Here is a 25,313-nt window from a genome sequence, read left to right as displayed (position 1 = left end):
GTTTGGTTCTGACCGGTTCAAATTCAGTGCCCCTTGGTGATTCGACACCGGACTCCGCAAGTCGGTCTGTAATGCCCAAGTCCGTAGGCGAATCATCAAGTTCTGAGCTGTGTGGAACCATTCCTTCCCCCCTTGGTGATGCGGTACCGGACAGAGTGGATGGGTTGGTGATACACAACTCCGTCATCGCATCACCGGGTGGTATGACCGTGCAAACTGAGGGAACGTCGATGGTGCGCATTAACTCCGCGGCGCTTCCTTCTTCAACTGGTTGTTCCTCGGTTGGCATTGCGTGCGTCTCATCATCTACCTCGGCAATGTCGACCGGGCATACCGGATGAGTGCCAGGTGAGAACTCGGCAACAAAATCGGCCAAGGTTTGGTCTTTGATTGCGGTGCACGGCTAGAACTTCACATCGAACTGTCCCAACTCGACTGCCCATTTTAAAATTCGGCCTGAAAAGTCTGCGCGTTCAAACAAGGCCTTGAGGGGAAACTCGGTCAGTACGACGATGGTATGGGCGTGAAAATAATGTGCCAATTTCCTCGAAGCCATCATCAGTGCCAACGCAAGCTTTTCCAGCGGCAAGTACCTCGTCTCAGCCGGCAGCAAGGTCTTACTTACGTAAAAAATTGGGAGGTGCTTGATTCCTTCAGCCCGGACTAACACCGCACTTACTGCGTGCTGGGAGACGGCAAGGTAAAGGTAGAGTTCCTCACCTGGCTCTGGTGTAACCAACAGCGGCGGAGAAGACAAATAATCCTTGAGCTCAGCCAAAGCTCGGTCACACTCGTCATCCCATGAGAACTTTGACTTCAATGCTTGAAAGAAAGGGCGGCAGCGATCTGATGACCGGCTTATAAATCGATTAAGCGCGGCGGCCATCCCGGCCAGATGCTACACGTCCTTAGCCGAGCTGGGCTGCTTCAATTCTTGCACGGCTCTGATCTGAGTAGGGTCTGCTTCGATGCCTCGGTTCGTGACTAAGAATCCCAAAAATTTCCCGGATCCCACGCCAAAGGCACACTTCGAGGCGTTCAAGCGCAGCTTGTGCTTCTTCAGAATGGCGAACATCGCGGCTAAGTCGGACAAATGGTTTGCCTCATGTCGGCTCTTTACCACCATATCATCGATGTAAGCCTCCATTGTCCGGCCGAGCAAAGGAGCAAACATTTTGGTCACCATCCTCTGAAAGGTTGCCCCGGCGTTTTTCAAACCAAAGGGCATAACTTGATAGCAGAAGAGTCCCCTTGGAGTCGTGAAAGAGGTGATCTCCTGGTCAGGCCCATGCATGGCAATCTGGTGATAGCCGCGGTACGCATCCAAGAAACTGAGCCGATTATGTCCAGCCGTCAAATCCACTAGCTGGTCAATGCGCGGCAAAGGGAAGCTGTCTTTTGGACAAGCTCGGTTGACTGTCTTGTAGTCGACACAAACTCGCCATTTTCCATTCTTCTTAGGCACCACTACCGTGTTGGAAATCCACCGAGGGTAGTGCACTTCCTGTATTGCTCGTGCCTCAAGCAAGTTCTTTACCTCCTCTGCTACTACCTCGGCGTGATGCAGCGCCGATCTCCTTGTTCGCTGGATGACTGGCTTTGCTCCAGGGAAGACATTGAGGTGATGGCAGATAAAGCTTGGGTCAAGGCCAGGCATGTCGTAGGGCGACCATGCAAAGACTTCGATATTCGCCATCAAAAACTCAATCATCTCGATTCTCTCCATGGCCGAGAGACTTGAATCGAGCAAGAAGAATCTGTCCGGCTGCTCGGCATCAATCCGCACCTCAACCAATTCTTCAACAGCCTTGTCTTCGGCTTTGGTGCCAACATCATCCAAGACACTCCGGTCCTCCGGTCCCTCGATCATTTGAACGAATCCTTTGGCAGCTCGGCTCCCGTTGACCGCCACGAAGCATTGCTTGGACATGACCTGATCACCCCAAATCTCCTCGATTGCCCCCATAGCCGAGGGGAATCTCATCACCTGGTGGTAGGTCGATGCTACGGCTTGCATGGCGTGAAGCCATCCTATTCCAAGGATAAGGTTGTACGTTGAAGGCACTTGTAGCACCCAAAACTCCACTTGCTTGACCACGGATCCCGCTTTGACCGGCAGAATAATCTTTCCCAATGGCCACTCCGGCTGCGAGTTAAATCCAACCAGTGGCGAAGTGGTCGGAGCCAAGTCTGTCTCACGGAGTTTGAGCTGTTTGAACGCATCATAATACATGATCTCGACCGAGCTTCCCTGATCGATCAAGATCCGTCTAACATCAAATTCTTTGACGCGTAGTGTTACTACAAGAGCATCGTTGTGCGGCATCTGGATACGCTCTAAATCCCTTGAGGTGAAACTAATCACGTCTTTCTCTTCTGTCTTCCCTCTTTTGATGGCAGGCTGTACTGACAAAACTTCCCTCATATGCTCTGCCTTCTTGATCATGCCCCGGAGTTCGCAAACACGCTCCGGTTCCACGATGCCGTGGATGACATTAATAACTCCTTGTGGTGGTGCATCTCGGTCATCCTGTCCCCTGGGATCGACCGGAGCCTGATTTGGTTTCACGCCGCCATCAATGTAAAGGTCCAGATGCCCGGCCGCAACCAGTTCTTCCAAGTGTTGTCGCAAAGGCAAACAATCCTCAGTCCGGTGGCCCCTCTCCCGGTGAAACGTACAACGATACCGCGGATTGTAGCCCTTTTGTCCATCGCCCAACTTAGCAGGAAACCGGACATACTCCTCGTCTCGGATTTCACTAAGTATGCGATAGATTGGAATCTTGAAGACCGTGGTTATGCCAGTCCTCGCCTTCATTCTTCTGTTTGCGTCCTCAACGTCATCTCGGGGGTAATCATCCCGGTCATTCCGACGTCCTCTACCCCGATTTTTACGATTTGAACCTCGGTCTGATTCCTCTGCTCGGTCATTTGAGCGGCTGGACTCTTGCCCAACTGCGTGCACTTTGCCTGCTGTCTTCTTGTCTGTTCCGACCGGAGTTGCCTTCACGGTGGAAGCTGACGCATCATCCTCTACTCGGATGTGCTCATTGATGCGCTGCATGAGCTGGCCCATGGAGGTCGGCTGGTGCATGGTAAGCGAGTCCCGCAGTCTATGTCCGACCGGGAGACCGCGCTTATATTGCGTGATTGCAAGGTTGACCGGGCAATCCAGGATCTCGTTGAAGGTTTCCCAATACCTTGAATTGTATGCCTTCAGTGTGTCGCACGGTTCCATCTTGACACTCAGCAAGTGATCGACTTCCTTTGGTGTTTTTGTGTTGGTTTTGAAGCGCGTAACAAACGCTTCGGCCAACTGATGCCACCGTTGTATGCTCCCTTCCGGCAACCTCTCAAACCACTTTAAGCCCAGCTCACCCAAACTGGACGGGAAGATTAGGCACATAAGTCCGTCATTTCGCCTATGTCCGGCCATGACCTGTCGGAAGTGGCTCACATGCATATAAGGATCGGTTTTGCCGTCGTAGAGCGTGAACTTAGGCTGGTGGAAGCCTGCCGGAAGCGGTGTTGTTTCTATTTCCAGGGAAAAAGGGGTGGCACTCAGCCTGGCCAGGTCTGTATCTTCAAATATTGGCACTGCTTGGCGGGGTGAAGGCATTCCGACCTCCTCGCTGGCGTGAACCCCGTAGGAGAGCCGCTGGAAAGCTGGTATTCTCTGGGCTTCGCGCCGGCGAGCCCGCTCCCTTAACACTGCCCTTAGGTCCTCTGACTGAGCAGAATAAGAGTACCTCGACGTCGTCGCCGGACGTGAGGGTTTGTAGGTGCTGTCTTGCGCGCTAGACTTTTCTGCATGCACGTCGGAATCACCAACCTGGTAACTCCTGGTGATGGAAATGGACTGAGTACGTCGCTGACTCTGATCGCCTGACCGGCGGGATGGAGTGCGCTCACTGTGGTCTCCCACTCCAGCTACACCTTTCCCTTTGACATGCCGCTTAAGATCCTCCATCTCCGCCGCCATCCGCCTGATGACAGCGTCTTGGTCCCTTAACTTGTTTTCCAGTCGCCTGGCGTGCGAGTCTCTCCTCCGCCGGTGACCGTCTGGACTCCGTGAATGACCATGACTCCTTCCGCGCTTATCCCGCGCGTCTCCTGACTGTCCTCCAGTGGGCGTCCCCAAGTCAGCCATTGGATGGACGGCAGGGGGTCCCTCTCTCCTTCGGGTATACTCCGGGGTGGCTCCGTCGATGGCGGACAACGGAAACTCGTCGTTATTCGCCATGGACGGCGATCAGACGAGCCTGGAAGACAATGTTTTGTCTGAAAACTTCCCACAGACGGCGCCAATTGTACGGGGAGCAAATATTCCGGCAAGCCCGTACTCCTTTCTTCCGAGCTCCGTCGATGTCCGATCACCTGCGAGCAAGTAACGGTGAGCTACCCGGCGGTGTGTGGCCGGAAAAACCCTCTGACGGTCAAGTTAGCACACACCCTAGGATGGATAGAGAGAAGGGAGAGAGTGTTTGAGTGTAAGAATTTCTTACAGAGATGTTCGTGTGTTGCGTATGGGGGCGCAGACATGCTTATATACCTACTGAGCCCCATATCCACTCCCTGCCATCTCCTGACACGTGGCTCTGCTATCCCATCTGTCAGCATAATCCATGTCATTCATCACCTAATCTCAACTGCCTGTCATCACAGCTGGAGCTCGGCAGCCGAGCTGCCCTACCTCGGTCATACCATGCTTCATACTTCAAGCGCCTAACCGGATAAACACACGGAGGACCGGGCTAAGCGGCATCCCCGCTGAGCCTAGCCCGGATACTTACTTTGACCGGCCTTCCTGCCGGTCATACAACTACCTCGGCTGACCACGCCTTTCCGGGCGCCGGTCACTCGGTCTGTCTGGCTTTGACCATCCTCGGACCGAGCATCCTGGTCCGATCGGTCACTTCCTGGCCGAGCAGTTTCTGTACGGTCCGGGGTGGCACACAGTCCAAACTCTGCCCGGCCCAAGTTCTGGCAGCCCCTTTCCGGGCGGATAGTTGATCAGCTCGGCCCCATGCACCGTTGGGCCCTCAACCTGCTCGGCCGTTACCTCGGCCCAACTCCAGATCATAAATTACCCTCTCATACGATATCCACGAGTTTCGATTATCTATTAGCGAACAAATAAGAAATGTTCGGTTATCTATTCCTGAACAAATGAAGAATGTTCGAACGTATATTCCCGAATTTTGATCATATGTTCGGGTGTTCAGTCTCAAGAAAATGACGAACAGTTTTTATTATTTGTGCCATTTTTTTTTAAGAAACTTACCCTTATAAGGCCAATTTTCTCTGAGTTAAGAACACCATCAAAGTTATAAACTGCCTCTGAATTTTTATTGTTGTACTTCTCTTGTTTGAAAAACTTCCACTCATTGTCATTGTTGGAGAAGCATAAGTAATAAAATGATTGTCACTGCTACCATCAGAATATTGTTCTTTTAGAGTTTTCGAGATTTTGAAGATGGGATTTGGGAAAGATGGATGGATTGTGATGGATGTGGATGCTCTCATAAACCCTAACTCATGATGTAATGGGTGTGTGGGCTTAATTGTGAGATGAGTCGTTTCAAAATTATCGATGTCATTTTTAGTAATTTCATTTGAGGGTATTATTGAAATAAAATAATTTTTAAAAAAAAAACTAAAAAATGAGATGTCGAAAATAATTAATGTGGTACTAATAGTAACTGTCACGACCCGCTCTCCGTACCTAAGGGTTAAGTATCATGATGGCCAGTGACTGAAGCTACCTCCGACCAATTCTTGAGCAAATAAACAAATGCGAGCGGAAATATTATTTAAGTGAGAGTTCTAAAATAATCATTGGAGCTTCTATTTTATAACAAAATTTATTGACCAAAAGGCTGATATTTACATATGAAGAATAGAAATCATAAATATTATAAAAGTGCTATGTGTGTCTATTCTGCAAACTCGCGTCTAAGACTCTCTAAAAGTTATTTCTGAATTACATTATTTCTTGAAAATTAGTAAACAGCTATAAGCACATGACAGATTGAGAAATATTATACTAAGAGTATAAGGGCATAAAATCACCATGGATAATTATTGGCTAAACAAGCTTGATATTAAAGTACTAGTGTAGCACTTTCCTCCATACAGCACTTTGCTACACACCAAAAACAAAATAGATGTATAGACTCAAGAGGTGGCTCGTATGAACTGTAGAGGTAGCTCACACAATAGTATAGTACTTAGTTTCATACAACACTTTGCTCCACATTAGAAATCAAAGTGTCAGTGGATCCATGATAAACAGAGAGTCACAAAGTGACTAATTAGAAGGCTAATGGTTATTTAAGTCTCCCAAAGCGTGAGACTCCCATGGTGGTACTTATAGAAAATAATTGCTTATGAAATAATTGTCAAATAATTATTAAAATTTAAACAAATATATCAATGGGTTTCAATTTAAACAAATAGGGTTCAGAAAACCATCTACGTAATCGAAATATTAATATAGTTTATAAAATATAAATTGTGTAACATAAATTATGGTACCTCAAAACATACGTAAAATATATTATGATGACTCAAGGTATAATATAACTCACCTTAATAGTGATTCCTCACTCTTACTTTCCACCGTCAAAGATCATCTCACCTAATAGTTGCCTTCGTTCAATATTTTCACTTTGTTTTGGTTTTTCTTTTCTTTTCTTTTCTTTTCTTTTTTTTCTTTCACCCCTGCAAATCCTCCCTTTTATAGAGAGGTAGCCGTGGGCACCAAGCCACCAGGCTGCCACGTGTCTAATTCTCATTCTTTGCACTAAGCCACCATTCTTTGCACCAAGCCAGAAGGTTACGTGTCCTAAGCCATTAATTCATGCTTATCTAGAATGTTTAACTTTAGGTTAAATTCTATTTTGGTCCAAATCTTAACTTAATTATATGCCCTTTTTTTTTCCGATAATATATAATCCCTAATTTAATTACACTTACCCATTCAATATTTTATTTTACTCTCACGGAATATTTAATTAAATATTTAGGATTTTTCTCATTTATAATTAAATAATACTAAAATAAAATTTAAGGAACAATTTAAATTTTCGAATTATTATAGTAACACTAAAAAATAAAGATTAAAATTATCAAAAACAAAACCCGTAACGCCCCCACGAAGTTGAATAATCCCTCAAATCCTGATATGAAATTGGAAGAATCTGTTTCCTATTAGAAATGCGTTATCCTTATTGTGATGTTTTCGTGGCGTCATTTGTACATTTATGTTTTTATGTGCTGTAATGATTTTACAATTTACAATATTATTATCATTTTTTATAACTAAAATTATGACTCATTCATTTTCATTAGTATAAAGATTTACGGCAATGATTGAGAGTCACAATTTTTGCGGCTCAAACGGCTCGAAATTGCTAAAACGACGTCGTTTTGAGTACAAAACAACTTTAAAATTGTCAAAACGACGTCGTTTTGACAATTTTGAGCCATTTGAGCCACAAAAATTGTGACCCTCAAACATTTTCCAAAGATTTATAAACAAATTTTGAATACGTGAAATTGCTCATAAATGACACGCATGTGTTGTGCAAAAGTATTTTGGGATGACATAATATGGGAAGCAAGTTCATTTTTTTGTATACTTAAGAAATTCTTATATATAATAACAATATAATTATATTAAGACTGTCTCCCTAAAATATTATTTGCTCATAATTTACTGCTGTTATTCCTTGAGTTGACCCTATTAGGTGAAAGGGGGGTTTATGTAACCATAAAAAATAACTATGAAAGTAAACATAGTTTTGTGATAATTTCTTTAGGGGAAATTTATCAATAATAAATCCCATACAAGGGAAAGTTAATCCGTTTAGTTTTAAGAGTTTTTTTTTTTTATGAATTAATTAGTCTTTTTTGTTTTGAAAAGTTATATTTGATTGATTTGGTGTCATTTGAATTGACGTCAGTACCTTTTTGTGATTCACTTTTACCTAATGTTTGATTCAATTTTTGTGACGAAAATTAAATGTTGACTTGTGCAAGATATTTGTTTGATAAGGTTGGCTAAAGGTGAACATTACCAACCCATTATTTAACAAACTGAACCCCAAAACAGGTCACCCAAATATAAAAATGTGAAGATATTATGCGTTACTTTAACACTAGAGGTGACCCAAATTTGAACTAACATTCAATTACAACATTATCACATTACAATAATCACAACACATCGACATCAAACATACCTCATGACAATAAACACTACATACATTCAATTAACATAAGCTGAACATATATATCCTTTTAAAACCCACCACAAAATGAACCCTAACATGATGTTACACATTAGGATCATCTAGAAATCGAACATTTTATAGGCTCTCAACGTTCTAATCACCAAAAAAAACAAGTCAATAGATACATATATAAATAGTTGTATGTAAGTATGAATTGTTTGCTTTTTGGTTTGGGTGAGTGTGAGAGACGGCAATTTTCGTTGGAGAGCGAGGGAAAATAAAGATTCCAAAGATTACTATATCCTTCTTATCATGTGTCTTAATTTTGCCCGGTCAAAAGGAAGACGCCAAATATCCACGAGACTTGAAAGGGCTAAATTTTTCTTCACGCAACATTTGAACATCTTTAATGATGTAAACAGTTTATTTTATTAGGTTTTGTACATATTATTTTTATTTATCGTATTTATTAAAAAATAAATAAATGATAATTTATTTTAAAGGATTTGACTTCTTTCTAGTCCGTTATCGGGTTAGAAGGTGTTGTTGGACTGTTGTGGGCGTTGATCTGGTACCATCTCGATGATTAAAATCATTCAATATTAATGTATAGAGTTCGTCGAATATATCATCCCTGTAAAAAGTCTCGTCGAATATATCATCCCTGTAAAAAGTCACATTAATTGGATATCGATAGATATTTTATTATATCACATTTCCGTCAATGACAAGTATAATTTTTCAAATAAATTGTGAAAGAAATGTGATCTAATTAAGTGACTATCAATATCCAATTAGCATAATTATTTGCAGGGATGATATACTCGATGGGCTCTATGCAGTGAGCGGTTTGGATTATCAAGATGAGTCCGGATTAGGGTCCAAAAAGGCCTAACAATACCCTCTAGAGCAATGACGGACTAAAGAGGAGCCAAATCTCATTTTAAAAAACATCGTTGTCATTAAGTGTTTTAGACAAACGTCATAAATTTAGCATATTATGGTTATGAGATCGATATATTTTTTTCATAAAAATAATACATACAAAGAGAATTACAAAATAAAATGTTAAAATTATTACAACAAAATCCGTAATGCCCACGAAGTTGAATAATCCCTCAAATCCTGATATGAAATTGGAAGAATCTGTTTCCAATTAGAAATAGGATATACTTATTGTGATGTTTTCGTGATGTCATTTGTACATTTAAGATTTTATGTGCAGTAATGATTTTACAAATTACAATAATATTATTATTTTTTATGACTAAAATTCTGACTCATTCATTTTGTCATTAGTATAAAGATTTATAAACAAATTTTGAATACATGAAATTACTCATAAATGACACGCATGTGTTGTGCAAAAGTATTTTGGGATGATACAATATGGGATGCAAGTTTATTTTGTGTAGGATATAAGTATTGGGAGCTCGGGTCAAAAGTCTAAAATTAGATTTTTTTTGGCCAAAGGTTCAAAAATAGTTTGTTCATAAGGACAAACTGAAGCAAAAGGACCAAGATACCCTTCTTATATAAATATATCTCTTCATATAGTCAAAACCCTAACAAGCCACTCTCACTCATTTTCTTCCCCCTCACTCTCTCTCTGCTCTGTCTCCCTCCGTCGTCTCTCTCTCTTCTTCTCACCTCCGTTGACAGTGAGGCGCTTTTACCACTTTTCTCATTTGGTGGTACGTCGGTTGCAGATCTCCGACAGCATGTTCTAGATCTGGAACTGGTGAGGTTGTTTCCTAGATCTCTATCGGTTTCAAAGCCATCGAAGATGTTTCCATATGCCGACGTTGAACACTTACGTCTCAAACCATTACTTCTCTCTCTCTCTCTCTCTCGTTTCTCTAGGTTTTCGACCTCTGATTTGGTCTCTTGTTTCTGGTCTCGTGATAAATTATATACTTTTAGCTTTGATTTTTTTTTTTCTTATTGTAACAGATTTGTTAAGATTGAACAAATCTTGGCTTTGAATTTTGTTGTTGTCCTTGTTTTTGTTACTTTTTGTTGTTGTTGTTGTTGTTGTTGATGATGATGATGATAAATGCTGTCGATAATGATGATAAAAACAAGTTTGTAGGTGCTTCAATGGTATTTGAATTTGGAGAATTAGATCTGTAACTATAGGAAATCTAAAAGATGATGAAAATGAATAGATAAAATATAGATATGTTCAAAAAAATTAAAAGATATTGGATTCTCTTTGTTTGATTAGGACAATTTTTGTTTTTGTTTTTGTTTTTGTTTTTGTGTCGAACAAATAATTATTTCAATAGTTTGTTGTTGCAGCCAAAACTTATACAAATAATATTTGAAAGATAGGTTCAAAAAATACAACAGATTAAAAAAGAGAAAATTGAACAGATATGATTTGGTTTGGATTGCAACATATAGCTGCCGGTATTTGTATATTTGTGAGTGTATGTATGTATATCTATGAGTGTATGTATGTATATCTGTGAATGTGTGTATGTATGAAGGAAATATGGAAAAAAAAAATTGATGTTAATGATAATGATTGAAATACATAAACAAAAAAGTTAACACAGATTTTTAACATATAGAAAAAAAATTAAATAGATAAATAAAATTTAGGGAAAAATTAAACAGATAGATAAAATTTAAGAGAAAAAATTGACTAGATAGATATAAAATTGAATAGATAGAATTTAGAGGAAAAAATGAACATATGGATATAAAATTTAACATATAGATAGAATTTAGGAAAAAATTGAACAGATAGATATAAAATTGAAAAAAATTGAACAGACAGAAAATCTTTTGAACAAATAGGGATTTTTTTTTTTTTGAACAGATAGGAAAAAAAATTAACAGATAGTCAACGAAAGTAAACAGATAAAAAGAAGTCAAGAGATAAAATTGGAAACAAAATGTCCTTCAAAACCAACAAAAGAACTTATCACCAAACTATTTCACAAAAGGTGGACCTCTTACCAATAAAAAAAAATTCACTAGACCTAATGACTAAGACACTTTTTAAATTGAATTTATCACCAATTTTCTTATAAGTATTTTTGGTATACTTAAAAAATTCTTATATATAATAATATAATTATATTAAGGTTGTCTCGCTAAAATATTATTTGCTCATAATTTGCTATTTTATTCTTTAAGTTGACCTTATTACGTGAAAGAGGGGTTTATGTAACAATTAAAAAATGACTGCGAAAGTGTTTGGCCCATATTTTATTTTTTTGTCGATTGTGATCTATTAATTATGGTCAAGTTCAATTATGGTCTATCGATTGAAATCATGAACTATTTTCAAAGAATAACCTTGACTACATTTGTTTTTACTATTATTATTTCTATCGACAAGCATGCTAACATGGCATGATAGATGTGTTAAGGACGTGGCATGATGACATATTAAATGGAGGGCCAGAAAGTTAGCAATTGAGCAATTTGAAAGTTGATTACTGAGATTAAGGAGTCAATATCAAATCAAGTACCAAATCTGCAAAATGGTTCCTATCAAAGATGGAATATGTATCATGTTAAGAAAATCATGGGCTTGTTGAGGAAATTGTGGGCTTACGTTATCTCTTTCTCTCATGTGACTGAGCCTATAAATAGGTTTAGGGAGATATAAAGAGGCATCAATCAATCATCTCATCAACCACCCACAATTCGTGAAAAAGTATTCAGGAGTAGTTTAAGTTAGCCATTTTTAAGAGTAGATTAAACTAGTAGTTTTTCCAATCCCCATTTCTCTTCTTTATATCGATTGCTATATTTATTCAATTTTTTGTTCTTATTTAAGTTCTTGTACCTAGTGACAAGTGACAATTTATTCGAATTAATACATATTCTGTTATGTTCCATTTCTTCTTTACTTAATTATCTCTAGGGAAGTCCTTAATTTGTTTACGGCACAGGACTCAACCATAAAGTCTAATCTTTTTGTGTTTATTTAAAAACTATTTAAATCTGTCAATCAATCACTGTCGATTGGGCCTAAATTGAATTTTTCCAAACATAAATTGGTACGCTTAGTGGGACTATTCTAACTTGAAGTGACGATGATGAAGAAATAGACTTATTCTTATGGAATCATACCTTCAACAGGTATGTTTACATCTTGTGCACCTATGGATACAAATCGCCAATGAAGTAGCAGGGTTCCTATAAATACAGATTATCAGTGGAATGCCTCATATTCTAAAAATTGTTAGTGTTTAGGGTGGTGGTTTTACCATTTATTCTCAGTATAATGGCATGACAAATGATGTGAAAAGAATGATTTGACGTTGTGAGAATGAAATTTATTAGTGCGGCAGTGAAATTTTAGCCCTAAAAGAAGAAATTAATTCTCTTTACATGAAAAATTTCAAATAATTTCATCATCTCTATATTATTTGACGCAAAGAGATTGAAATTACTGTGATGGAAAAATTTATCGACTTAAAGACCAAATTTTTCTAATTGATGAAGAAATTCTATATTGGAAACAACAATTAAAAGGCATAATGGATAATGAAAAATTAAGATATGAAAATAATGTTGCTCATACGGTTAATACACATATTTTTTAAGAGTCAATCATTTATGAAGAGCCACGGTATGTGGCTCAAAGGGTTACTGTGGGGATATATTTTCTGAGTACCAACACGTGGCCAAGGTGACGCCGACGTGTCAGCTGAGGTGCCACGTGTCCTGGTTATGACACTGAGGTGATCTCGGCTAGGCCGAAATTATCTCCGAAGATATCGGAATCCGAGATAAGCGGATAAGGGACAAGAGTCCTAAAATGAGGAAGGACTTTAGCATGGATAAGGATAACACTCTTAGGGAGTTTATCTTTATCTCTTGGAGAGTCCAGAATAAGCACTGTGCAAGAGTCCATTGAAGCTAGGCTTCTAGTGGGACTAGGATTGAGTTAACTATAAAAGAGAGGCACCCCCGATGGGTCTAAGGTACACAATTTATATTCTGAACAGTGAGATTAGCACTATTGATTATCTTTGAGAGATATACTGACTTAATCGTCAGAGTGCCCCCGGGTAGACGAACCATTGCCGAAATCTTCTCTTTCTGTTACAGGTCAGCCAGGTGTCATATATTCTGCCAGTAATCTCCAGCTGAATACTAAGTTGGCAGTGTGATTGGAAAATCACTCACACAATTTGGCGTCGTCTGTGGGAAAGAAAGAATAATAGATGGCCAGTGACGGACAGAAGGAAAAGATTGGGGACGACACTCCTGCTGGGAGTGGTAGACCTATCGACCTTGACGTCGAAGAAAACAGCCGCAACACAGAAACTTGTGACCAGAATCACAGCAAGAAAGACGTCGGCCAGGATGGCGGCATACCAAAGAAACCAGAACAAAGCAGGTATTATAACGAAGACGACCTCCAAGTGTAGAAAGATAGATGCCTTCGAAGGGATGAAAAAGTAAAAGAGATGGCGAACAAATTGGCAAACTTGCAATCGATCGTCAATTTTATGATGCAAAACAATGTCATGCAGCCACCGTTCCCGCTGCAGGGTACGCCGATTCCAGCAGCCAATGCATAGAAGGGAGGGCAGAAACCAATCCTAGAAATCCCCCAGCATACCAGGAGTGAAAAACACTCTCACCAGCCTTCAAAGGAGGTCGGACGAAGAGAGTCGAGGAGAGAAGAGTCGAGGAGAGAAAAGTCGTGGAGGATGCATCGCGCCAAGGAGGCAGACCCCAAAGAACATCGGCATGTTCAGGGGCAGGCGCTCTGCTTCGACACAACTCACGGAGAAAGATCAAAAAGGACCCACCATGAAGCTGAGAGTAGTATGCCGAAAAAACTGAAGTCAGGAGATAGCCGAGCTCCTGGGCAGAGCAAAGAAGACTTGAGAGATTACCTCAAGATGAAGCAGCAGAATGCCGATACCGAGGTAACTTCTCCTGAAAAGCCGAGAACACCATTCTCAGTGGAGTTAGACAAATTTGAGGCTCCGAAGAGATTCAGTATGCCGAGGTTCCAAATATACGATGGTAAGTCAGACCCTAACTTCCACATTGGATTATACTTGAACTCAATGGCATTGTATAGTGGGAACGAGCCGTTGCTCTGCAAAGTGTTCCCCTCATCGTTCGGGGAGATTGCATCAGATTGGTTTCACAAACAACCGAAGGGAAGTGTGAAGACCTGGGAAGGCCTGGCCGAGATGTTTGTGGCTAGGTTCGTGACAAACAAGTTGTAACCATTGAGGGTGGATGCATTGATGGCTCTGAAGATCAGTTAGGATGAAGGCCTTAGGGCCTATGCAAAAAGATACTATAAGGTGTTCAACCGAATACTAGAGTGTAATCTAGAGGTGGCGGTCGTATCTTTCAAGAACGGCCTAAAAGACGACTGTCCACTATGAAAATCTTTGACAAAGACATTGTCAAAAAGCATGGAAGAGCTCATGGCTAGAATTGAGAAGTATGCTAGAGCTGAGGAAGATACGTCGGGAACTAAGGAGACAAAGCAAGAGAAAGGAAACGACTCGCCGAAGCGAGGCCGAGGTAACAATGGATCGAGCAAGCAAGAGACAGAACTAAGGGCTACACAGGCAGTGACAACTGTGTTCCGAATCCCAATTCACAAAGTCCTGGATCAAATTCAGAATCAACCCTATTTCAGAACACCAGCAAGGGCACCAGGAGAATTTAAGGGAAGAAACCTTGGCAGACATTGTGCTTACTACAATGAAGACGGGCATATGACTTAGGGCTGCAGAGCCCTGAAAACACACTTGGAAGACCTGGTAAGGAAAGGCCATCTGAGAGACCTTGTCGATGAGGCCAGAACAAGAGAAGAACAGGCAAGATTGCCTCAGGCACTAGCAGCTCCGCCTCCTCCAGCACAGCAACCTTAGGCAGGAGGACCTCGGGTAATTAATGTAATTCACTTGAAGGTTAACGAGAACGAAATTAGGGGGGAAACCCAAAAGGTGAAGCACTTGCATCATGTCTACCAAGTCAGGGAGAAGAGACGTCGGACAGAGGAGTGCCAAGGACCAGTAGTGTCCTTTTCTGAAGCCGACCTTAAGATGGTATAACATCCGCATAATGATGCCTTGGTAGTATCCCTCCAGATTGAGGAATGCCAAGTAAAATGCATCCTGATTGACCTAGGCAGCTCTTGTGACATCATGTACGTCCGATGTTACAAGGAGCTTGGCCTTCACCCAGACGATATAGAGCAATCCAATAGCCCAATGGTGGGGTTTAATGGAACGCCGACATGGCCACTGGGAACAGCGAGCTTAGAAGTGCAGGCTGGCACCAAGAAGATAAAGACAGAGTTCACCGTAATCGACACACCCTCCCCTTACAATATCATCTTGGAAAGGTCATGGTTGCATGCGATGGGGCTGTTCCCTCAACATTGCATCAACTACTGCGATTCCCAACAGAGCATGGGATTGAGGAGGTCAGAGGAGATCAGCTACAGGCAAAGAATTGCTCCATGGCAGCAATGAAATCCACCTGCAGCATAAGAGAACCAAAGAAGGCAAAGATCGAAGACGAAGACGTGGAGATCTTAGAGGATCTCGGCAAGCAGCCAGCCGAGAAAAGTGAAGAAGCACTGAAGAAAATCCTCGTCCAGGAAGGGGATGAAGAATGCTTCTTTCTTCTCAGCTCGGGCTTAGCTGAAGATAATGAGGGCAAAGAGTTGCCAAGACCCTGGAATACTTGTAATCTGAAATTTTTTTACCATTAGATTTTCCTTGTTTTTTGCCGACGTAATGAATAAAGTTTTAGTAGAATTCTTCTACGTTTATGACTGATAAGATACTTGCCGATGTTTTTGGAATACATGTATAATGAGAACCCAAGTGGAACTTAGGTTCACCTTAGGGGGCAGAGAGAAGAGAAATGATGTTTAACACTTGTTGAAATTCTGAGAGAATTTACAAGTTGAAGTTAAACCGAAATGATGTTTAACACTTGTTGAAATTCTAAGAGACTTTACAAGTTGAAGTTAAACCGAGATGATGTTTAACACTTGATGAAATTCTGAGAGAATTTACAAGTTGAAGTTAAACCGAGATGATGCTTAACACTTGTTGAAACTTGTGAAAAGTTTACAAGTTAACGTTAAACCGAAATGATGTTTAACACTTGTTGAAACTTGAGAAAAGTTTACAAGTTGAAGTTAAACCGAAATGATGTTTAACACTTGTTAAAACTTAAAAAGTTTACAAGTTGAAGTTAAACCGAAATAATGTTTAACACTTGTTGAAACTTGAGAAAAATTTACAAGTTGAAGTTAAACCGAAATGATGTTTAACACTTGTTGAAACTTGAGAAAAATTTACAAGTTGAAGTTAAACCGAGATGATATTTAACACTTGTTGAAACTTAAGAAAAGTTTACAAGTTGAAGTTAAACCGAGATAATGTTTAACACTTGTTAAAACTTGCGAAAAGTTTACAAGTTAAAGTTAAACCGAGATGATGTTTAACACTTGTTGAAACTTGAGAAAAGTTTACAAGTTGAAGTTAAACCGAGATAATGTTTAACACTTGTTGAAACTTAAAAAGTTTACAAGTTGAAGTTAAACCGAGATAACGTTTAACACTTGTTGAAACTTGAGAAAAGTTTACAGGTTGAAGTTAGACTAAGGTTAAACCCTTGTTGAAATTTTATAAAAAAATTTACAAGTGAAACCAAGGTTGTACCAAGAAAGATACTTGGGTATTTACCGAGGTAAATCATCAGTTTGTATTACCGAGGTGTTTCACCCCGAGAAGGTTGCACAAGACTAAGGAGCATTTTGAAGACACAAAATTATTCTAAGTATGAAAGTCATACAAGAGCAATAAAGGGAAGACAAACATACAAGCATTCCAGAAAGAAGGAAGTTGTATTCATAAGAAAGCACATCAGCCATACGAAGAGTTTACATTGTCCCAAAAACAAAGAAATACAAAAGGCGAAAAACAAAGGAAAAAGACACCAAAATTAAGATTCTTCAGGCTCCTTAATAAGCTGGGTCTGGACCTCGGAAGACTGTTGGGAGGACATCTCGGTCGCCTTCTCGCCCGCAAGCTCAGCATCAATTTCTTGAAGAGTTTAATCAAGGCTCTTGTCGGCAAGAGGCATGTCCAATGATGCCTACTCGGGGGTAGCTTCCTTGGGCACCTCATCACCCTCCTCATCTTGAGTCAAGTCCAGGACCTGCTTATTCAAAGAAGAGGACTTGATCCCAGCAGTCTCCTTTGGTTTCCTCACCAAAGTCTCCTCCTCGGACTCAGATTCGTCGGCGGATTGACTTGGAGTTGGAGGGAACGAAAGAGGAATAGCGTCGGCATTCCTAAGGGGAGAGTCCTCTGGGACTTCAAGCCTTTTAAAAAGAGACATCCAACCAAGGGTGAAACCCTTGTTGCATGCCTGCTTCACTTGCTTTTCATATTCGACCGTGACATCGGCCACCCATTTGTTATAGCCCTTCTCGTCGGCGGCCTTGACTTTGGCCTCTTTTGTGGCCAGGGTGTCTTAAAGTTCTGTCTGGACCTAGGTCATCTTTTCTTCGGCCTCTCTCTTTTCAAACTCAAGAACCTTCTTAATGGCCTCGGCAGATTCTGCTTTTTCTTCGGCGACATTTTGGGCCTTGATAGCAGCCTCGGCCTGGTCTTCCAACTTCTTCATTTTTTATTGTAAGCTTTTGTTGGCCTTTTGAAGACTGAAAACTTCTCTCTTCTTATCGACCAATTCTTTCCGGTTCTCAAAGGATTGTATTGAGAAGAAATGAGCATGCTGGATGGCCTAAAAGTGAACAAGACAAAAGTTGTTAGAAAATTTTCTAAGTACAAGAAAGAAAGCAAAATGACCAAATAGAGACACTTACTTGGACAGAGGGCTGGAGCATCAGGGCATAGTTTTCATATTCGCTCAACTCGGCGTTCCGGTCAAGATTGCCAGGAAGGAGGAGAGCGGTACTAAGGGCAACGCTGACGTTTATGTCATCGGCACTATCGTTAGCCCTAACTAGCTTATCTTCCAATGTGATTTGGGGGGCCCAAGGGGCATCGCGCTTTCGAGACCCCGATGTGGTTGCAGCAGATGACCTCGGCTTTTTTGATTTTAGGGATTCAGATGGTTGGGCCTCGGCACGCCTCTTCTCAGTAGCAGAGTGGGACTTATCACTCTCAGCCAGTTTGGAGATCGACAAGGTGTCCTCAGTGTTAACCTGAGTCACCTTTGCCTTTGGTTGAGCCTTCTTTATTCTTTTCGGCTTCACAGGGGGCTGAGATTGCGTTGGTGCAACGTCAATGGTTGATGGGATGCTGGCCAAAAGATCTTTGGCAACTGCTTTTTGATGGCCCATCACAGCAGAAAAAACGGTTCGTCGCCGACATTGGCGTTAGGATATCGGGATCAAATATGGAACCGAGGTTAACGGCTGCTCGGCTGGATCAGAAGTTGATCCTTGATCTTGCTGAGATGTGGAGGCAGCTTGAGGAGTTGTGGCGGAAGAAGGAGACAGACTCTTCTTCTTCTTTTTCTTGGGCACGTCGGGAAGAGCTGAATTGTACGTAGGAATGAAATTGAGTAGAATAGGGGCCTTCCGTTTGAGAACTGGCAAATCCAAAAGTTTCCTTAAGTCTTTGCTGGGAAAGAAAGACTGACGAAAGCCCTTTGGTGGCTGAGGAAGAGCTGCAAGAAAAACAAACGTTAGAAGCAGATAAAGTATTGAAGACTTTGAAAAACAAGTAAGTATGAACGCAGGGCTCTTACCATTGTCCTCCACAAAAACTGTCTGAGGAAGAGGATAGAGATGGAGGTCATCGTCTGGAGCAAACTCCTAGTTCCCCGAGGTAATGAAATAGTCATCCCCAGTTCCCTTGTTGGAGTCTGGGAGGTCGGCTACGATTTTGTACTCCGTGGACCTCGGCTTAAGGTAGTAAATATAGCATGTGTCTTTTTTGAGGCCACACATGGTGTAGCAGTATTGGATATCGGCTAAGGTAATCCTAGCGTTTTCTTGTTTGGCTAAGGCTATGATGCCATTAATAACTCGGTAGGAGTTGATGGCAAGTTGCATTGGGTTCAACTTATAGTAGTGAATGATCTCACGAAAAAGGATATTGAGTGGGAGCCGAAGTCTGCACTCGATGAAAGCTACAACAGGAAGGGGCATGGAATCAGCTGTGGGTATGATAGAGTCTTCCTCCCCAGCCAACCTCAGATGGACGTCGGCAGGGATGTCAAACTCACGGCCAAAGTGACTAACTTGGTTGGGGTATCTACCATATGTTTCCACATACCCATGATATCGACCTAACTAGGAGGAACTGGGTTTCAGAATGAAGGTGTTTTAGCCTCCGTTTGGGAAGTGGGTTGGCTTTTTGGCTTTTTGACTTTTTTGACTATTTTAACCTGGGCTAAAAAGCTTGGTTTGGGAAGGACTTTTTGGCTTTTTGGTTTTTTTTTGACTTTTTTGGCTTTTTTTGTGAGAGAAGAGTGTAATGATTATGGGTTGGATGTGATGTTTTGTTTGTTGTGTCTAAAATAGCCTATTTTGTCTTTTGTGACTATTTTAGCCACAAACCAACTTGCCAAACAACACCTTAGAAGGGTTATTGAGATCTCGGCGAAAACCTAAAAATTTGCTGGGTAAGAATTTGTGGGAATCGTTTCAGTTTTTCCTAAAAATTCGTGGGTTCTACAGACAAATCCCAAACCTAGATCTATGGAAGCAAGGATTAAAGATGAGAATCTGGAAAAACACAGCAAACAGAAACAAGAATACGGTTCAGATTCAAGAACAAAGATGGACTATCAAGAACATCGTAAGTACAAAGGGTATGAAATCAAGAACAGTGGCAAAGGTGCAAAAAAGTTGTGAACAGTGCGTGTATTCAAGACATGGGCAAAGAGCAAAGTTGTGAAATAAATACGCTCAGGTACAAGATTCATAAATCAAAAACTTAGTAAAACAGCAATGGTGACCAAATAATGAAGTAAAAACTTCTTAGAGAGCAACAAGAAATAAAACAAGAAGAAACAGCGGCTTACCAGGAAAATGGAAGCCGGAATGGGGATTGCCGAAGTCAGACAACGGTTGCGAAGGCGGAAGATCGGTGAAAACCAAGTGCGGAAGTGGTAAACGGAGCAAGTTGCAGAGCTAAGAAAGCTTGAACAATGGAGGGTTTGAGAAAGCTAAGAGCTAGAAAGAGAAAAAGCTAGAGGATTGAACAAAAAGTGAAGTGACGAAGAGAGGGATAAAGTTTTGTTAAAACTTGAAACGGCGGCAAGATAGAATTAATATACCTAAAACAACGTGTGCGTCAGACAGCACACGCATACGCAAGACAATTTAGAAGCATGTACCAAGTACGATCCAGTAAGAGAAGGACACGTAGCTGAAACGGTTGAATTGTGATGCATGACAGCTCATATGCATGGGAGAACACTTGGAGGTCTTGATCTTTAAAAAGACATGTCAGCCTATATGATGATCTCGGCTAGAAGATGTTTTAAGCCGATGTACTGGCAGGAAGTACCGATATAAGTTCCATCACCTAAGAATGCTGAGGTAATAGAACCTAGGGGGCAGTTGTGGAGATATATTTTCTGAGTACCAACACGTGGCCAAGGTGATGCCGACATGTCAGCCGAAGTGCCACGTGTCCTGGTTATGACACCGAGGTGACCTCGGCTAGGCCGAGGTTATCTCCGAAGATATCGGAATCCGAGATAAGCGAATAAGGGACAAGAGTCCTAGAATGAGGAAGGACTTTAGCATGGATAAGGATAACACTCTTAGGGAGTTTATTTTTATCTCTTGGAGAGTCTAGAATAAGCACTGTGCAAGAGTCTATTGAAGCTAGGCTTCTAGTGGGACTAGGATTGAGTTAACTATAAAAGAGAGGCACCCCCGATGGGTCTAAGGTACGCAATTTATATTCTGAACAGTGAGATTAGCACTATTGATTATCTTTGAGAGATATACTGACTTGATCGTCATAGTGCCCCCAGGTGAACGAACCATCGCCGGAATCTTTTCTTTCTGTTGCAGGTCAGCCAGGTGCCATCTATTCTGCCAGTACTTTCCAGCTGAATACTAAGTTGGCAGTGTGGTCAGAAAATCACTCACACAGTTACCATACCAAGTCATGAAGATACTATGACTTTGAAAATTTTTGTTGTAATGAGTCGAATCAAATTCAATTTATTTATTTTCTTTTTTGGTATCCATTTAGTAATTTTGTTAATATAATTGTGGGCACATGTATTAGTTGTAGTTGAATTGATACAGATTTCTAAATTTGTTTAAATTCGTTGTTATTATGATGGTAGTTGTTGTGTGGTGGACCATTTAATTTAAATTTGTGAAAAACATATCACATTACCATTCAATTTTGACTTTGTGGGACCTAGTTGGAAATTTTTGAGTTTTAATTACTCTTGATTTTTTTAGTATTAAATCTGTATATAAATTTAATTTTGAAAAATTTACTTATAAATCTTATCTTGAGGAATTGTAATCCATTTAGTCCTAAGGATTTTTTTATTGACCAATTAGTCCTATTGGTTTTGAAAATGTAGATTTAATATATTATTTAAATATTAGATTTACGGTTACACTCTTATTTCTATTATGTTCCTTCTCTTTTTCTTTTCTTTTTTTTTGTGTTAAAAAAAGGTAGGCATACAATATATGGGATAAATTTTTATATAAAAATCTTTTTTATTTGGAAAATATTTCAAAAAGAATACAAAAATGACTTAAAATATAAGATTATTCAAACATTCCAAAAGGATGTGAGATTTTTTAAATATTTCAAAAGGAGTACAAAAACTATTTGGTAAGTTTTGGCCAAATGTATAATTTCAAACTGTAATACTCCAACGTAATACTAAAAAAATATCTTAGTATAACACCCGAATGTAACATATATAAAAAATTTTACTGTATTTTTCCCAAATGTGACACTCCAATATAACATTTCAAAATAACTCCTTAGTATAATGCTCTCATGTAACACACAAAAAAATTCTTTATTGTAATACTCTAATGCAATACACAAAAAAACTCCTTACTATATTTTTTCCAAACGTAACTGTCTAATATAACACTCCATAAAAACTCCTTAGTGTAACACTCTAGTGTAACACTCTAATGTAACACACAAAAAAACTTCTTAGTGTATTTTTCCTAAATGTAACACTCTAATATAATACTGTAAAAAAACTCCTTAGTGTAACACTCTAATGTAACACACAAAAACTCATCAGTGTAACATTCTAATATAACATACAAAAAAATTCCTTAGCTTAATACTTCAATGTAACGCACAAAAAAACTCATCAGTGTAACATTCTAATGTAACACACAAAAAAACTCAACGCACTTTTTCTAAACATAGCACTTCAATATAACATATCAAAAAAATTCCTTAGCTTAACACTTTAATGTAACATACAAAAAAACTATTTGGTGTATTTTTTCCAAAAAACACTCCAATGTAACATACACACAAAAAATTCTTAGTGTACTTTTTCTAAACGTAACACTCTAATGTAATACTAAAAAAAATATAAGATTCTTCAAACCATTCCAAAAGGAGTACAAATATTCCTTAGTAAGTTTTGGACAAAATGTATAATTTCAAACTGTGAGTGTTACGTTTGGAAAAAGTACACTAATGAGTTTTTTTAGTATATTTGTGTGTTACATTGGAGTATTTATTTGGAATTACACTGATTGAAAAGTTAAGTTTTAAAAAAGTACACTAAGGAATTTTTTATTTTTTTTAAAAGTAGACTAAAGAGTTTTTTTTTTTTTTTTTTAATGTTACGTTGTTATATTTGGGAAAAATATACCAATGAATTTTTTAGTGTGTTACATTAAAGTGTTAGGTTTTTGTTCATAATGTGGGATTTATTTTAGAATGAGGGAAGATCCAAACCTTCTATAGTGCAAATTGTCTAAATGTGTAATTTTACATTTTGAGAAACCCACTTTTATCCCTGAAAAATTAAATTCAAACATGAAAGTGACTACCCTTTTATGTAATTTCTGCTTTAATGGGACCTTTGGGTTCATAAGAAAAAGAAAAAGATTAAATTATTCACAAGATCACATTTTGAGATTTATTAATGCTTCACCTTTTAATTTTTTGGTCTTATTTGATTAGCACAGTTAATTATTTTGGTTCATATTTAATTATGTTAATGGTGGTGGCCACTTTGAGTATATTTAGATTATTTTACACTACGCTAAAACAGGGCATTAACGGCGGTTTTTTTAACGGCGGTAACGAAAACCGTCGTTAAAGGTATCATTAACGACGGTTTTGTTACCGCCGTTAAAAAAACCGCCGTTAATGCCCACTTTTAACGGCGGTAACAAAACCGCCGCTAATGCCCAATCATTACCGCCGTTAATGACGGCGGTCTTTGCCGGCGAAACTTCGGCGAAACTCCGGCGTGCTCCGGCGAAACTCCGGCGAGTTCCGGCGAAACCATCTACAATAAAGTAAAAGTAATGTTTAAATATTTATTTAGGGAATATATTTCATGAAGAGTGGCTATAGTAAAGTAGTTAGTGTGGGTGGATGAGAGGTTGAGGGTTCAAGACTTGGGGAGTGCAAGAAGAAAGAATTATTTTTTGAAAAATTTGAACCTATTTACGGCGGTAAAAAACCGCCGTTTTTGGCCCTATGTTACCACCATTTTTGGTCGACTTTTAACGACGGTAATTTACCTTTTTACGACGGTTGTACTTTTTCCGACACGCGCATAAACGGCGGTAACAAAACCGCCGTTAATACCGCCGTTAAAGGCTTTAACGGCGGTTTTACAGCCTTTAACGGCGGTAAAAAACCGCCGCTAAAGCCCAATTTTGGCGTAGTGTTATATTTTAATCTTAATTGGAGATTTATTTTAGATTATTAAATTCAATTCATTTTAGATTCAATTGATTGAATCACAGCTCGTTTGTAACCGCCTATATTATTGTGTTATTATTATCATCGTTATTATTTATTTTACTATAATAAGAAAATTACGAATATTTTTGATGTGTATCATCAAATAAAATATATATTTTATGGCAAAAAAATCAATTATACCGTTTTATATTATATGTTATAAAATCTCTAATGATATTATTATGATGTACTTTTTGTGATTTAAAATCTCTAATGATATTATTATGATGTACTTTTAGTGATTTATATAAACATATATAAATAGATTGATAGATATACAGATATTTGAAATATATATATATATATATATTATGTATAAAAATGCTTTAGACTATTAATTAGTGGTGACTCTAATGATGTGTACACCCACTGCCACATGTGTTTTGTGTCTTGTTTTTTTTTTTTTTTTTCAATTACCACCTCACTAATAGTAGTATTAATGATAATAAATTAATGATATATAACATTGCTCTATTATTTATCAAGGAAGGACAAGCCCACGTGGGGGCTGCCCTCCCCTTCCTCGTCTCCTTTCTTTTTCTTTCTTTGTGGCAGAGAGTTCATCATCTTCGTGGCTTCATCTCTCCCACGGCTGCTTCTGTCTCATTCTCTATTAATTTTTTTTTTCTTTTCTTTTATGGCAAATTACCTACACCTCCTTTAAGTTTAACTAAATTACAGAATCTTTCTAAGCTTTTAAAATTATATCCTGCCTCCCAAAGTTTGTATTCGCATAACAATTTAGTCTTTACCATTAACTAAACGTTATGAATGATTAGTTAATATCACCAAAATATAAATTAATAGACAATATTACCCCTACTAAAATCTCTTTGGTAAATCAATAAAATTTACAATAGAATTATGTTAGATGGAGAAAAAAAATTAAATTTTTGGAACCATATTTGATTTGTTGTTTACAAAAAAATTTCAGAATTTAAAAAAAAAATAAAGACTAATTTAATAAAAATAAATATGAAAATATGTATTTAATTTGTAAAAATTATTTCTAACCACTCAAAAGATAAAATTATATAAATATAATAATTATTTTTTATTTCTTATTTCTTATTTCTTAACCAAATTAATTTTTAATTTCTTTGAAAAAAATTAAAAAAAATTCTAAAAATCA

General features: G+C 39.2%; 1 protein-coding gene across 1 annotated transcript in view; it reads right to left on the bottom strand.

The window, feature by feature from the left end:
* The window catches only part of LOC114301084 (uncharacterized), a 40,189-nt gene extending 33,460 nt beyond the window's left edge, over positions 1-6,729 (bottom strand). The window contains exon 1 of the mRNA XM_028245992.2: positions 6,591-6,729. The gene's annotated coding sequence lies outside the window, so the exon portion shown is untranslated. The remainder of the gene's footprint in view (positions 1-6,590) is intronic.
* Between the last annotated feature and the right edge of the window lie 18,584 nt (positions 6,730-25,313).

This window comes from Camellia sinensis, chromosome 9 (assembly GCF_055761805.1).
Source record: "Camellia sinensis isolate YWXY chromosome 9, ASM5576180v1, whole genome shotgun sequence".
NCBI classification, from domain to species: Eukaryota; Viridiplantae; Streptophyta; class Magnoliopsida; order Ericales; family Theaceae; genus Camellia; species Camellia sinensis.
Note: the sequence above shows the minus strand (reverse complement) of the source record. Positions and strands in the feature narration are given on the sequence as shown.